This window comes from Pseudophryne corroboree, chromosome 5, assembly GCF_028390025.1.
Source record: "Pseudophryne corroboree isolate aPseCor3 chromosome 5, aPseCor3.hap2, whole genome shotgun sequence".
Classification (NCBI taxonomy): Eukaryota; Metazoa; Chordata; class Amphibia; order Anura; family Myobatrachidae; genus Pseudophryne; species Pseudophryne corroboree.
The window spans coordinates 111083052-111098463 of NC_086448.1; the positions used below are offsets into that span (position 1 = coordinate 111083052).

The 15412-nt window shown below is 46.0% G+C and overlaps 1 protein-coding gene and 1 long non-coding RNA gene across 5 annotated transcripts in view; one reads left to right on the forward strand and one right to left on the reverse strand.

Annotated features, from left to right (window-relative positions):
- NEBL (nebulette) overlaps nucleotides 1-15412 on the reverse strand; it is a 463458-nt gene that overhangs the window by 199145 nt on the left and 248901 nt on the right. The window lies entirely within an intron of this gene.
- The window catches only part of LOC134927308 (uncharacterized), a 134563-nt gene that overhangs the window by 79959 nt on the left and 39192 nt on the right, over nucleotides 1-15412 (forward strand). The gene's annotated exons all lie outside the window — the stretch shown is intronic.

Below are 15412 nucleotides of genomic sequence, written 5' to 3' on the forward strand. Positions count from 1 at the left end.
GACACCGGAATCCCAACAGCCGACAATACCAACAAACGTAATCTCGGCGAACAGGGGCTATTCCCACTCGTGCAACACCCATAGAGTGGGAATAGAACCTGTGGCAAGCTCAGCGAGCCCGCAAGGGGACTCTTTGCACTCGCCCTGCTGCCGGCATACTGGCGGCCAGGATGACAGTGTCGGTATACTGGCGACCCGCATCCCGGCCGCTGGTAAATTATACTGATCCCATTTGTCCTGATTCTGGTTGGAGGTTGTGGTCCTTCCAGTGGCTGGTGCATGAACCACTGAAGTAGTGTTAAGGGCATGCCCTTGTGTAGTGAGACCTTGCCCTCTTATTGGGGGTAATTCAGACCTGATCGCTCGCTAGCGTTTTCTGCAGCGCTGCGGTCAGGTAAGAAATGTGCATGCGTATGCACCGCAATGTGCAGGCACATCGCACAGGTACAAAGCGGATCGCCGCTCAGCGGTGGGTTTGTGCGAAGATTCCATTCGCATGGATGATCGCAAGGAGATTGACAGGAAGAAGCCGTTTGTGGGTGGTAACTGACCGTTTTCTGGGAGTGGTTGGAAAAATGCAGTCGTGTCCAAGCATTTGCAGGGAGGGTTCCCGACGTCAATTCCGGTCCCGGACAGGCTGATGTGATGGCAGCGGCTGAGTAAGTCCTGGGCTGTGCAGGGACTGCACAAGATCTGTTCATACAGCTCTGCTACACATGCGTTGCACACTTGCAAAGTGAAAATACACTCCCCTATGGGCGGCGACTATCAAGATCGCAGCAGTGCAAAAAAAACCTAGCAAACGATCAGGTCTGCATTAGGCCCATTGTGCGAACATACTGTTCTGTATACCAGGATCAAAAAGTTGGGATATCTGCAACGGATAATTCCATACATGCAGCAGAAGGAAGGGTAATAACGAAACACAATTATACTTCGGTTCTCTTATCAATTTTGTTGTCCTGCAGGTAAGAATGAGACACATTTTATGATGACATGTAAGCACTATGGACATGAAAAGGTTGTGAGTGAGACTGCATTTAACTTAAGCACAAAGTGCATGTACCAATGTTAAAGCTAAGCCGCAGTACCAGCTTAAGGGCCAAATGGGCTTGTGGCTGAAAATGATCAAGGGCCCACTGTGAAGCAGAGGTGTGGCCAGTGCTGTGTGGGTGTGGCCGGTGCTGTTTGGGTGTGGCCAATGCCATATGGGTATGTACACCACCTACTCTATCAGCCCCAATGTCTGCGCAAAAGTAAACAAAAGTGCAGAATCAAAATACAGATGTAATACCTAGTATTTCTGGCAGACTGTGTGGCCAGCTGTACAGCTTGTTATCATTATGTAGTCATGATGATGGGCCTGTTTTCATGAGCAGGCCTGGGGCTGTAGTCCCATCCCCTCCATTGTTAATCTGGCCCTGCCTAAGGTAATTTTTCCTTTTCCGAGATATGACTGTGAGAAACTCTTAGGGGTATATTCAATTAGTGCAGAAAACGCCCGCAAATTCGACAATTCGCCGCCGATCCACGTGGTTTTTGCCCAGGCGGATTTTTGACCAGTCGAAAAAAACGGCACGGGCATTGAATGTAAATTCGACCTAAAAACGGGCAAAAAGTGCAGTTTTTTCGACTGGTCAAAAAAACTGCACTAATTGAATACCCCCCTTAATCTGAAGCTCAGGATTCCTGATCAAGATCAACAACTTTAGTCAAAGTGTCGCACAAGGAATCAGAAGCACTAGCTGTCAGTAATGGTATGTCATCTGTAGTTATCTTTATGTATCCGTAATATGGAAGAAGAATTTTAACATTTTGGGCAACCAGCCTATAATGGGATACAGCGTGAACCAGTTATTTGCTGAGGCTTACTCATTGTTTCCAGGTGCTAAAGCTGTGAAGAGGTGTGTAGATCAGCAAGGTCAGTCAACATATACACCCAATCAGATTACATTGACCATCTACAACAATTAAGAATACATTAGATTGCACAGAATTTACATTAGTGAGCCAGAGGCTTCTCTGGAGGTGGGTCTGCTGCAGATTTTAATAGCAAAAGATGTCATGCTAAATATACTCATACAATATAATCTACTCAGGGCATGGTGATAAGGCTGGTTGCCCACTGGTGAGGGGCATGAAAAGTCCACCGGGAGAATGGAGAATACATGGTTTGGGGTCCTTTATAAATAAATATATAGTAAATACTGAGCAATGCACTGTAGTGAATACACTATATACCTGAGTATGCAGGATAATGTAACATATGTTTAATATTTAAGCACATCATGGCGATTCGGTCACAATAATGGACTGTATATGCCATAAGGTACCCTGGTACTGACCGGCCAGTGTATAAAACTCAATGAGAACCGCATTAGGCCCCATCTAAGCTCTTATAATTTGGATGATTTGATTGTAGGTTAGTGAATGAATGCAAATCACTAGCAGGAACTGTGTTCATTATATTAAAGCCCACAGCCAACAGGGTTGTGCCTTGACCACGCACTGTGAATATCAGAAAGGGAGATCTTGATGTATTTTCTATAGAAGCCTGTAGAAACCAAGCACCCATGTTCATCCATGTCCTGTTCCACCAGGTAACGCACCCTCTAACAGTAAATTTAAAGTTTACAGTCTGGAATTTGTCCCCTATAAGAGGAGGTGGACCCTTAGGCAATGGGGCCCACCAGTGATTTCTCCTGTATCTCTGTGGGCCAGTCCGACCCTGATGACAATGTGTGCCATGTCAAAAATGGGATGCAGTTACCATCCCAATGGTCAGGATCCTGGTGCACGAGAGAGCGGAACCAGAATCCCAAAACACGGTGGAATGCTGATGCCGGAATCCCAAAAGGGGCCAGGACACGAACTACAAAATCCCGAATGTTGGGATCCCAATCATCCAGACAGCAGGGTGGGTAAGTAATACTCTGGGGATGGGGTGGGGGGTGGGAGTTAGGGTGTGGGTTGGGGTGCAGGGAGGGGGGGTTAGGTACCAGCAGGGGGAGTTAGGGTTAGGCTGTGGGGGCAGACAGTGAGGTGTAGGGTGCGGGGAGGGGGGGGGGTAGGTTTTCATTCCACCGGGAGGGGAGGGGGGGGGTTAGGGTTGGGCTTAGGTACCTAAAAGGGAGGGTTAGGGCAGCGTAGGGGGAGAGTTAGACTACTTACCGCCCATTGTTGAGATTTTCATTGTCAGGATGCCACTGTGTCTCCTGACCGCCGGCATCCCGACAGCTGGCATAGCATAAGTACAATAGTTCAGCATTAAAACTGACATAACCAAATGCAGGCTACTGTTCTAAGCAGTCTACTGTACTTAGGAGGTAGACTGTGTACAGTGATGTTAACTGCCACAAAAACAGCCTTTTCATTTTTTAGCAAGGGTAGTGCTGCCAATAAAACTGACACATCAGTGTAAAATAAACTCCCGAATAAATACAAGTATGTGCTGCGAGTTATCCTAAACTGGCATGTTGGTCCCTGGACGAAATAAGCTCTTTTCCCATTGTGAAGCCTGCTGAGTTTTTGATTGCCTGCAGCAGCCTTAATCTAAACAATGACTGTAACCAATTTAAAGCATAGAACACGGAGGTCATTCCAAGTCAGCAGGTACTGTACATAATGAGAGCAAGGACACAAACGCTGCCAAGAGTGAGGTAATATTCTAGGCTTGATGTCAAATACCAGGGATTTATGAGCGAGATAATATAATAGGTGTTGGATGGTTATGTTCCAGAAATAACTTTAAAAAAAAAACTAAATGATGCCATTGAAATCTGATATATTTCCCAACAATCATTAAAAAACTGGGGAAATTTATAGATCACCAAAACAGAGGCAAACTTGTTAATTTCTAGTGATGTTGCACTCTTGCAGCAGGTCACCTAGACCCGTTCTAATTCTGCCACCAAAATTTGGATTCTTATCATCACGAAAATAATATTAAATACCTTATATTAAAAGCAGAAGGACGACTTTAATGAGTGACCTATTTCTCTGATGCCATTGTCTGAGCAGAGTACATCATATATCATTCATTAAATTAAAAGGTCTTGGGGGGTCATTCAGACCTGATCGCTCGCTAGCGTTTTTTGCAGCACTGCGATCTGGTCAAAACTGCGCATGCGTATGCACCGCAATGCACAGGCGCATCGCGCAGGTACAAAGCGGATCGTAACTGTGCGATTGACAGGAAGAAGGCGTTTGTGGGTGGCAACTGACCGTTTTCAGGGAGTGGTTGGAAAAACGCAGGCGTGTCCATGCGTTTGCATGGAGGGCTGCTGACATCAATTCTGGCCCCGAACAGTCTGAAGTGATTGCAGCGGCTGAGTAAGTCCTGGGCAACTCAGAAACTGCACTAAGTTTTTTTGTACCGCTCGGGTGCACATGCATTCGCACACTTGCAAAGGAAAAATACACTCCCCTATGGGCGGCGACTATCTGCTCGCAGCAGTGCAAAAAAAAACCTAGCGAGCGATCAGGTCTGAATTAGGCCCTTGGTCTGTAGATTTGCAGAAAAATATTGCTGCAGAGTTATCTGGCAAAACGTCTACCTGCCATTTACAATGCATCACCATTGTGCTCTGGAAAATGTGACAGTTGGTGAACTCTGTGCTTGTGACCTAGAACATGTGACCTGCTGGATGGTCTGGAAACTGTGACAGTTATTTGCAAACACTCACTAAGCAGGGATTTTTACATTTCGACTCCTAAACGGGTAAATAGGAGCAAAATGTTCCGCCAAGCAAACTTTGGCCTAGTTGAAACCGAGCACATCAGCTAGTTACAAAATAATTTGTGGAAGTCGCCCATACACTTTTTATGCATTTGTAGACAAGATGAAAAGAGACAAGCTTTATAATAGTGTGGTGTCTTAGCTAAAAGAAAAAAAATAAAGAAAAACACACTCCCTTCACCAGTATTCTAGAAGGTAATTCTAGAAGTTCTTCAAAACATGACGCATCAGCAGTTGCACATACTGTTCTTATCACAGAATATAGCGGCACGGGATGTTATGTAGCAACAAATATTGTAACAACAGTTTATATACAACTTGCGTTCCGAAGGGAGACTTAAGGGGGGGTACACACAGAGCGATAATCTAAGCAATCTGACTAGATTGATTAGATTTTCAGCAAGATCGCTCCGTGTGTAGCCCTAACAGCGATAGCGATGCGCAGCCCCGCGCATCGCTATCGCTGCTGCTAGATTGGCCTGCATGCAGGCCAATCTAGCAGGTCGCTAATTTTACCCGCTGGATGAAATGAGCCCCCCCCCCACGTCTCCCCCCGCACGCTCAGCACACATCGCGCTGTGCTGAGCGCCGGGAGAGATGTGTGCTGAGCGGTTCGCTCAGCACACATCTCTCCCAAATCGGGCCGTGAGTACTGGCCTTTAAGGGGGGTACTCACGGAGCGATATTCTAAGCAATCTGACTAGATTGCTTAAAATTTCAGCATTATCGCTCCGTGTGTACCCCCTACAGCGATAGCGATGCGCAGCCACGCGCATCGCTATCGCTGCTGCTAGATGGGCCTGCATGCTGGGTGAAGTGAGCGGCCCCCCGTCTCCCCCCGCACACTCAGCACACATCGCTTTTTTAGTTTGACGCCATTCACCTCTTATATCCGGTCTCCTTCCTGCAGCCTGCCAACCTGTGCAGCCGCTCCATTCTCCTTGATGCTACTGACGTAGATGCCGCTATCATGCGATATATATTGCTGATCTGGGCCACCCACAATATTGAAACTCAGCACACATCTCTCCTGCATCGGCCCACCTATATGGGCCTTAATATCACTGACACAACATGATCTGGGCTCACTAGAACAGCGCTTCTCAATCTGTGTCAAAACACTTTAGGGTGTCATGAGATGGTCCCTGGTGTATCAAGCACAATGACAGCAGAGTGGAAAAAAAATAAAAATAAAGGCAAGGTCCTACAGGATGTGCTTTAACCAATCATCAGAGCAAAGGAAGGAGAGTTTGCTTTACCGCTCCCCCCTCCTGCTCCAGGACACACTCTGGCCAATCAACAGAGAAAGTGGAGGAAAGTGTGCTTTCAGCTCGCCCCATGCTCCAGGATGCCCTCTGGCCAATCAGCAGAGAAAGAGGAGGAAAGTGTGCTTTCCCACTCTAATTCCTGCTCCAGGACACACTCTGGCCAATCAGCAGATCAAGGGGAAGAAAGTGTACTTTCCCACTCACACCCTTGCTCCAGCACACACACTGGCCAATCAGCAGATCAACGGCTGGAAAGTGTGCTTTCCCATTCATCCCCCTGCTCCAGGACACACTCTGGCCAATCAGCAGATCAAGGGCCTGAAAGTGTGCTTTCCCGCTCATCCCCCTGCTCCAGGACACACTCTGGCCAATACCCCCAGCTACAAGACACACTCTGGCCAATACCCCCTGCTACAAGACACTCTGGCCAATACCCCCTGCTCCAGGACACACTCTGGCCAATACCACCTGCTACAGGACACACTCTGGCCAATACCCCCTGCTACATGACACACTATGGCCTATCAGCAGAGCAAGGGGAGAAAAGTGTGCTTTCCCATTCTACTCCCTGCTCCAGGAAGCATTCTGGCCAATAAGCAGAGCAGGGGGAGGAGAGTGTGCTTTCCCGCAATCACCCCTTATTCACTGGATACTGTGCAGTCCTATCAAAATAAAGTCCCACCTGCCTTCTGTCTTCCTGCAGCATCAGGGAAGAGCCGGGATGTCACTCTTCAGTGTGTCATGGCAGTAAAACGTTTGAAAACCATTGATCTATAACATATGGGCAAATTCGTTGTCAAACACTTGATCCTATGTAGGAACCAATGAGATGCCATACAAATAACAGTGCAAATCAGAAAATCTTTAGATGTTATATTAGAACCATGATTAATATTATTTAATTAACTACAGAGGCAGCTGGGGTTTTTCTTATACAACTATAATTTGTTATGAAAACAAAGCTGTTTATACAGAACGTTAAACCTGCTCAGTTTATTTACAATTAATGTAATTTTTTATCAGTAGAATATGCATAAAGTTGGGAAATCTGCCAAATGTATACTTGTTACACAACAGCTGAGAACAAGGTGGCTAATTGTATATTTCTAGTTAACCAGAAAACCCCTAAAGTTTAATTATGATTTAAGGTGTAGTCAGAGATCAGTCTATTTTCCCCCTAGACATTAGTTCCCCTGTAGATGCCTGTAGATTTAGGGGGAACTACCAGTGCTGAATTTCCCACTAGGGAACATGCCTACGAGAGCCCCTAGTCAGGGGCAGCACAGCAGAACCGCTGCATCAGTTTCCCGAATTAAACCACAGCTATTTGGTTACAGAACAAAGACTACAGGGGGGTGTCCAATTGGTCCCAAACATTGGAGGGAGCCGGAATTTTTTTTTTTTAGACAATTTTTTTTCAGGCTGTCCAATTAGCCCCCATTTTTTTAGCACAAAAACACACAGCAATCGCCAAAAGTTGCGGACTAAAGTTGGCTAACTGGGTATCACCGAGGGGAGGTACTTAGGATACCGCCCTATGTGCTATCCAGAAACCTGTGAGAGGGGGTTCTTAGCCCAAGATAGAAGCCCTTGAAAAGCAAAAAGGGTAGCTGGAGGGGAATGAGTCTTGTCAGAGGCCCGCTGAGGCTGGTAGGGGGGGAGGGGGAGCGTTCACCCAATAATATTGTGCCTGGTGGTGCCCTGACCCCTAAATCTACCCGTGTGCACTACCATACATAAATACTTGGTAACAGATAGTAGGCTAAGAAGTACATGTAGCCATACACTGGCTGATTCTGATGCTCGACCAAGCAGAGAAACAGGATCATTCCAGGTCCAGCAGCCAGTTTGCTTGTGTTTTCATAGAGGCCTGCTAGCATGGTTGGACGAAGACCAGGTGATAGCGTCATCTTCTGGATGCATTTGTTTACCATTCCGATAATGTTGATATTAATATTGGGGCCAGTAACCTACAATAGTGATAGTGTTGCATGGTATCCAGCAAACATGGCAGCATACCATGTACATAAAGTAAGACCTCTTTTTCCCATGTAGAAAACATTCCTCACTGTTACTAATCTATTTAGTTTTAGTTTTTTGACAATTTAGAATTGTCGAAACTGCCGCAAGACTTTCCACGTTGTCTCTGAAGGCAAGCCTCTGTCTAGATCAGTGACAAACAACCTCATACTACAGTATCTGTAAAAGGGCTATACAGTACCCTTAATCTCAGTAAGAAAAAAAAAAGTTAAAACACTACAATGAAGATGTATCAAATTTTCAAAAGAGAGATAAAGTGGAGTCTTTACCCATAGCAGTTAGCTTCAATATAATATTTATGTAATGCATTCTATAAAAAGTTACAAGCTGATTGGTTGCTCTGGGTAACTTCTCCACTATCTCTTTTGAATATTTCATACATCTCTCCCTATATCTGATCAATAATTAGACACCACATCCCTACAGAATGGATCCCAAATGCACTCCAAAACACCCTGCTGATTTCCCACTCAAGTCCACTAACAATGTTCCTTTCACCCAAAACTCCCCAAATGCCACAAAACAGCTCTTACACCCCCTCCCCCACCTTCCCTAAATCATTCCCCACTCTGCTCAATCACTATTCAATAAAAACTGTGTGTATATTCAAAGATGCAATTATTGTGACATACATGCAAGTAGACACAGGTAGCATCCGCCATTTACACTAGCCATAGAACCTTGTGTACAAGATCACAAAATAATTTGCATAAACAGGGGCAAACAAAAGCATAATATATGCCAGAGCAATGAAGAATGCACCTATCAGCACCAGCGGTGCATTCGCAAACAACCAATCAGAAGTGGTTCATTAATGTTGGGACCTCCATCATCACAATCACCCACAATGTGTGCTTGCCCTTGGTCACCTATATATACTACGCAGGGCACTATATGCCTGTGTCCTGCCTCCATGTGTTAGAAATTGAGCAACATACCCTTACTGTACTATGCTTATGTTAATATGCTCCTTCCCTCCCTTGGGTAGCTTCTCCATCCACCGCTTGGTGCAGATACCAGAATCACGTAACTCTGTATAGACGCATATGCCTTTGTCCACTGTTTTGGCCATGTGCGGAGCTATTTCAGGATAAGCTATGCTAACTGGCCTGGTACGCGCTCTGCATCCGGCCCGTTGCCTGCACATAAAGGGAACTGCTTTTTTCAATAGAATAAATGAATGTTTCGCTTTGTGCATAAGAAAGCCACCAGTGGAGTTAGTTTAATAAACTCATCCACGCAATGATAGTGAGTTCACTAATCTCCATTATAGTTAATATTCTAAGGGGGACATGTACTAAGTAGTGATAAAAGTGGAGAAGTGAGCCAGTGGAGAAGCTGCCCATGGCAACCAATCAGCTGCTCTGTGTACTTTCGTAGTATGAAAATTATAAATGTTACGTCAATGCTGATTGGTTGCCATGGGCAACTTCTCCACTGGCTCACTTCCCTACCTTTATCACTGCTTAGTACATGTCCCCCTAAGTTTGCAATATTGATTATCCAATCCTACTCAAGTCAATGCATTAGTAAGTAAAGATAATTTTTTTGTTATATTCTAATTTACTTAGATGTTCCTTTTTAGTTATAACAATGGCCAAAGATCTGCCGCCTTCGCTCCTGGTTGATTTGTCTTTGCTCAATAATTCCTGTGATTGGTGCATAGTAGCAGTGTGGCACATCAATGAGAACTGTGGTAGTATCTTCTAGTAGTAGGCTCAAGGTACTGACATGTTTTACATATATATAACATGCAGGTTTCACATACTACTTCAATTACATTGGTTTATAAGTTTCGACCTGCTCGGCATTCAATTACTGTAAGTCAAAACTCATTTTCGAGGCATATCATGATCCTACTCATAGAGAGACAATGGTTCATTTTATGGGTTTTGGCTTGATGTAAGTACTAATCAATATGATTTCCTTAGGCAGCATGAACAAAGGTATTGAACTGATGCAAGGGATTCTGCATTAATAAAAACCTGTGTCAATCACATGTGCACTGTCTTGTGTGAGCCGGGGGAAAGTCTGATACACTTTATCTATAATGCCAGAAGATACTACATTTACAAGACTGTAAAATAGAGGACAATGAAAGCTATATGTACTTATACATTTCACTAGTTCAAAGCACATAACCTGATGACATTTTCTTGATTTGGAGGGGGGACTCCATTGAATTAGTAACTTTCTGAGAATATTTAACCAATAACACCAATAACATTAAATTGTCATTCGAAAAAAGTCAAACATCAATCAGTTTTTTAGATGTAACTGTATACATTAAAGAAAACGTTATACATACTAAAAATGACAAAAAGAAACGACAGACTCTCTAGCTTATATTACATCAGGGAGCTACCACCATGCCTATTGGCTAGACTCTATCCCGGGCGGTCAACTGAAACGTCTAAGGCGTAATTGTACAGAAACAAACATTTTTGAAGAACAGGCAGCTGATATGAGTACAATTTTCAAGTCATGTGGGTATGAAATAAATAGAAAAAGGGATGAAGGTTGCATAGGAAACAGAGAAAGAGGCTTTGTTAACTACAACAGAGAAGAATAAAGAACAAAATGATAAATATACGTGGCCATTTATAACAAATTATAACACACAGCATAAGGAACTTGAACATGTCCTTAAAAAACATTGGTCGCTATTTGTCACGATCCGGGTATCTGGACGCCATTTCTTACCCATCAGATGCCTCCTAAGGCTGGCTCAGCGCTCCAGGACCGGATCCCATCTGTTATCCTGATGTGTACATTCCTGTGTCCTCTCCTGTCACTCTGGGACGCTGTCACAGTGGACGCCATATTACACCTGGCATGGCGTCTCCCGCGGCCTCCGCCGCCGTCCCTGAACTTCTGCATGCAGAGTGTCTGAGTGGCGATTACGTCAGCCGCGGCCTCCGCTGTGTCCGCGTGGTTGGATGTGCATCTGTCAGCCTGGCGCCTCCTGTCTCCGGTGGCCGGCGCCGCCATTACTGCTTTCATTACCACATGGATTACAAACCAAACTTCCCTCCAAGTGTCTGCATGGGCGCAGCCATCTTGGATTCTGTCAGCTGATCATTTCCACCAATCTGTTCTCAGTATTGATAAATCTGCATAATTGCCTAGCCAATCCCTTCCTTGCTGCAGGTATAAATACACTGTGCCTGAGCAAGGAAGGCGTCAGTGCTTTGGTTGTCAAACCTAGTTCCTGTTTGTCTCTCTCCTGTGATTGTCTTCCAGGTTCCAGCTCCTGTCTCAAGACTTCCACCATAGAGACCCGCACCAGCATTCCACCTGCGGTGTAGCCTGACTCTCCAATCCATTGTGGATTCATCTGTTTCCAGCTACAACATTACCTGCTTCCAGCTCAGCTTCCAGCAGAGTACAGCTTCCCTTAAAGGGCCGGTGTCCTTTCTACACTTTACCACTCTCCACCGGTATTATTATTTCTCCGCTCTCAAGTTCTACATTTCAGTTCATATTTCATCGCTCCCAAGTTCATTTATTATTTAACTGGTTCCAGCCAGTATCCACTCCGTGCTAATAACAGTCTGGTTCCAGCCAGTAGCCACAGCAGCTGTTTTATCTTCAGCAACCCAGCTTTTCCTGGAACACCAGCTGGCACAATCCTGGGTTATCTCCATTGCTACAGTCGGGCCTGGTAAGGACTTTCCATCTAGAAGATCATAAGAACTATCTCACACTACCAGTGCCCTGTGGCTCCTGCCATCCTGTAGTACCCAGGAACTGTATTTATTCTTTGCTGACTTTTACGTTTTCTTTTACTGCTGCTGTGTTGCGGAGTTGTCATAATAAACATCATTGACTTTTATCCAAGTTGTCGTGGTCACGCCTTCGGGCAGTTATTATTCATGTTACTTACATGTCCAGGGGTCTGATACAACCTCCCAGGTTCCGGTACATCTCAGCCCCTACAACTGAGGCTGCCTCCCGTCAGCTCAGGCCCTCAGTTGTGACAGTAAGCACTGACCAAATGAATCCAGCCGGAGACCAGGATCAAGCGGCCAGGCCGATGCAAGAACTGGCAGCCCGACTAGAACATCAGGAGGCTGCACAGGGCCACATCATCCGCTGTCTCCAGGATCTCTCTACTCGGCTGGATGGGATTCAGACAACTCTCCGTGGATCAGGCGCGTCTGGTGCGTCAACCACAGTGACTCCAGCTATAACCCCACCCACCTTACCCATTTCTGCTCCACGTCTTCATCTTCCAACGCCAGCAAAATTTGACGGATCTCCAAGATTCTGCAGGGGATTTCTCAACCAGTGTGAGATTTAGTTTGAGCTACAACCTGGCAATTTTCCCAGTGACCGTACAAAAATTGCCTACATTATTTCTCTTCTCAGTGGCTCAGCCCTTGATTGGGCATCACCGTTATGGGAGAGGTCCGACACCCTGCTATCTTCCTACACTGCCTTCGTGTCAACATTCAGGCGCATCTTCGACGAGCCAGGCCGGGTAACCTCAGCTTCATCCGAGATTCTCCGTTTACGCCAGGGGTCACGTACTGTAGGACAATATCTGATACAGTTCCAGATCCTGGCATCCGAACTGGCATGGAACGACGAGGCCCTGTATGCTGCATTCTGGCATGGCTTATCTGAGCGTATTAAAGATGAGTTAGCTACCAGAGACTTACCTTCTAAGTTAGATGAGCTAATCTCACTCTGCACGAAAGTTGATTTACGTTTCAGAGAGAGAGCAACTGAGCGTGGAAGATCATCTGCTCCAAAATCTTCTGCTCCTCCTCCTCGTCAACTGTCACCATCTAAAGATGAGCCCATGCAACTTGGCCGTTCCCGTTTAACTCCTGCTGAGCGCCGAAGACGTCTCTCCGAGTTTCTCTGTCTCTATTGTGCAGCTCCATCTCACACCATTAATGCCTGTCCCAAACGTCCGGGAAACTCCAAATCCTAGCTCGCCAAGGAGAGGGCCGGCTAGGAGTAATGATCTCCTCTCCATCTCCTCAAGATTGTAATCTCCCAGTCTCGCTTCAAGTTGCTCAACGTTACCGGAACGTCATTGCCCTCCTTGATTCCGGAGCAGCTGGGAACTTTATTACCGAAGCCTATGTTAAACGGTGGTCCCTACCCACCGAGAGACTTCCTTCGTCCATTTCTTTAACTGCCGTGGATGGCAGCAAAATTTTTGATGCAGTTATTTCTTTAAGGACTCTACCAGTTCGTCTGAGAGTGGGAGTTCTTCATTCCGAACTTATTTCTTTTTTAGTGATTCCAAGAGCCACACATCCTGTGGTCCTGGGCCTTCCATGGCTCCGTCTTCACAATCCTACAATTGATTGGACGACTACGCAAATCCTGGCATGGGGTTCCTCCTGTGCTGAGACATGTTTGTTTAAAGTATTGCCTGTCTGTTCTTCCTCCCCCAGGTCGTCTGATGTTCCACCTCCTCCATATCAAGATTTCACGGATGTGTTCAGTAAAGCTTCTGCTGATATCCTTCCTCCTCATAGAGAATGGGACTGTCCGATTGATCTCGTTCCAGGGAAGGTTCCACCTCGAGGCCGAACTTATCCGTTGTCTCTGCCTGAGACGCATTCTATGGAGGAATATATTAAAGAGAACCTAGCAAAGGGGTTCATTCGACCTTCTTCTTCTCCAGCCGGCGCAGGCTTCTTTTTTGTAAAAAAGAAAGATGGTGGTCTGCGGCCGTGCATCGACTACAGAGGTTTGAACGACATTACCATCAAGAACCGTTATCCTTTACCCCTGATTACTGAGCTCTTTGACAGAGTTAGCGGAGCTACCATCTTTACAAAGCTGGACTTGCGAGGTGCATACAATCTCATCCGGATCCGTGAGGGTGACGAGTGGAAGACCGCCTTTAACACCCGTGACGGACATTATGAGTACCTCGTCATGCCCTTCGGATTGAGCAATGCTCCAGCTGTCTTCCAGCATTTTGTCAATGAGATCTTCAGAGACATTCTATACCGTCATGTCGTGGTCTATCTAGACGATATCCTCATTTTTGCGAACGATTTAGAGGAACATCGTTTTTGGGTTAAAGAGGTTCTGTCCCGTCTCCGTGTCAATCATCTCTATTGCAAATTAGAAAAATGCGTCTTTGAAGTCAAGTCCATTCCGTTTCTAGGGTACATTGTGTCCGGTTCCGGACTAGAGATGGATCCTGAGAAACTACAAGCAATCCAAAATTGGCCGGTACCCTTAACCCTCAAAGGGGTCCAGAGGTTCTTAGGGTTCGCCAACTATTACCGAAAGTTTATACGAGACTTTTCCACCATTGTGGCGCCTATTACTGCTTTCACTAAGAAGGGTGCTAACCCGTCCAAGTGGTCTGAAGAAGCCATGCAAGCATTTCATCTTTTAAAACAAAGGTTCATCTCTGCGCCTGTTCTGAAACAGCCTGACATCGACTCTCCTTTCATCTTAGAGGTGGATGCCTCCTCCGTTGGAGTAGGAGCGGTGTTATCTCAGAGGGCTAAAGATGGCCATTTACACCCTTGCAGTTTCTTCTCCCGGAAGTTCTCCCCAGCTGAGCGCAACTATGCCATTGGCGACCAGGAGTTGCTAGCCATCAAGCTCGCTCTAGAAGAGTGGAGGTATCTGTTGGAGGGAGCTTCTCATTCAATCACCATACTTACAGACCACAAGAACCTTTTATACCTGAAGGGCGCACAATGTCTCAACCCTCGTCAGGCCAGATGGGCACTTTTCTTTTCCAGGTTCGACTTTAAACTCCAGTTCTGTCCGGGCTCTCAGAATCGCAAGGCCGATGCCCTTTCCCGCTCATGGGAGCAAGAAAATGAGTCAGAGTCTTCAGACAAGCATCCTATTATAAATCCGTTGGCATTCTCCACGGTAGGGATGGACTCTACGCCCCCATCAGGGAAAAGTTTTGTGAAGCCGGTGCTAAGGAAGAAGCTCATGCATTGGGCCCATGCTTCCCGTTTTGCCGGACATACAGGTATCCAAAAAACCCTGGAGTTTATCTCTAGGTCCTATTGGTGGCCAACTCTGAAAAAGGACGTCTTGGAGTTTATTGCATCTTGCCCAAAGTGTGCCCAACATAAAGTATCCCGCCAGTCGCCTGCGGGGCAACTGGTTCCACTATCCGTTCCCCGTCGACCATGGACCCACTTGTCGATGGATTTCATTACAGACTTACCCATGTGCAACAAGTTCAATACCATCTGGGTGGTAGTTGACCGGTTCACCAAGATGGCACACTTCATTCCTCTCACCGGTCTTCCGTCAGCTTCCAAGTTGGCTCAAGTATTCATACAAGAGATCTTCCGACCCCACAGTCTTCCTGAAGAAATTATCTCAGATCGAGGAGTTCAATTCACAGCCAAATTCT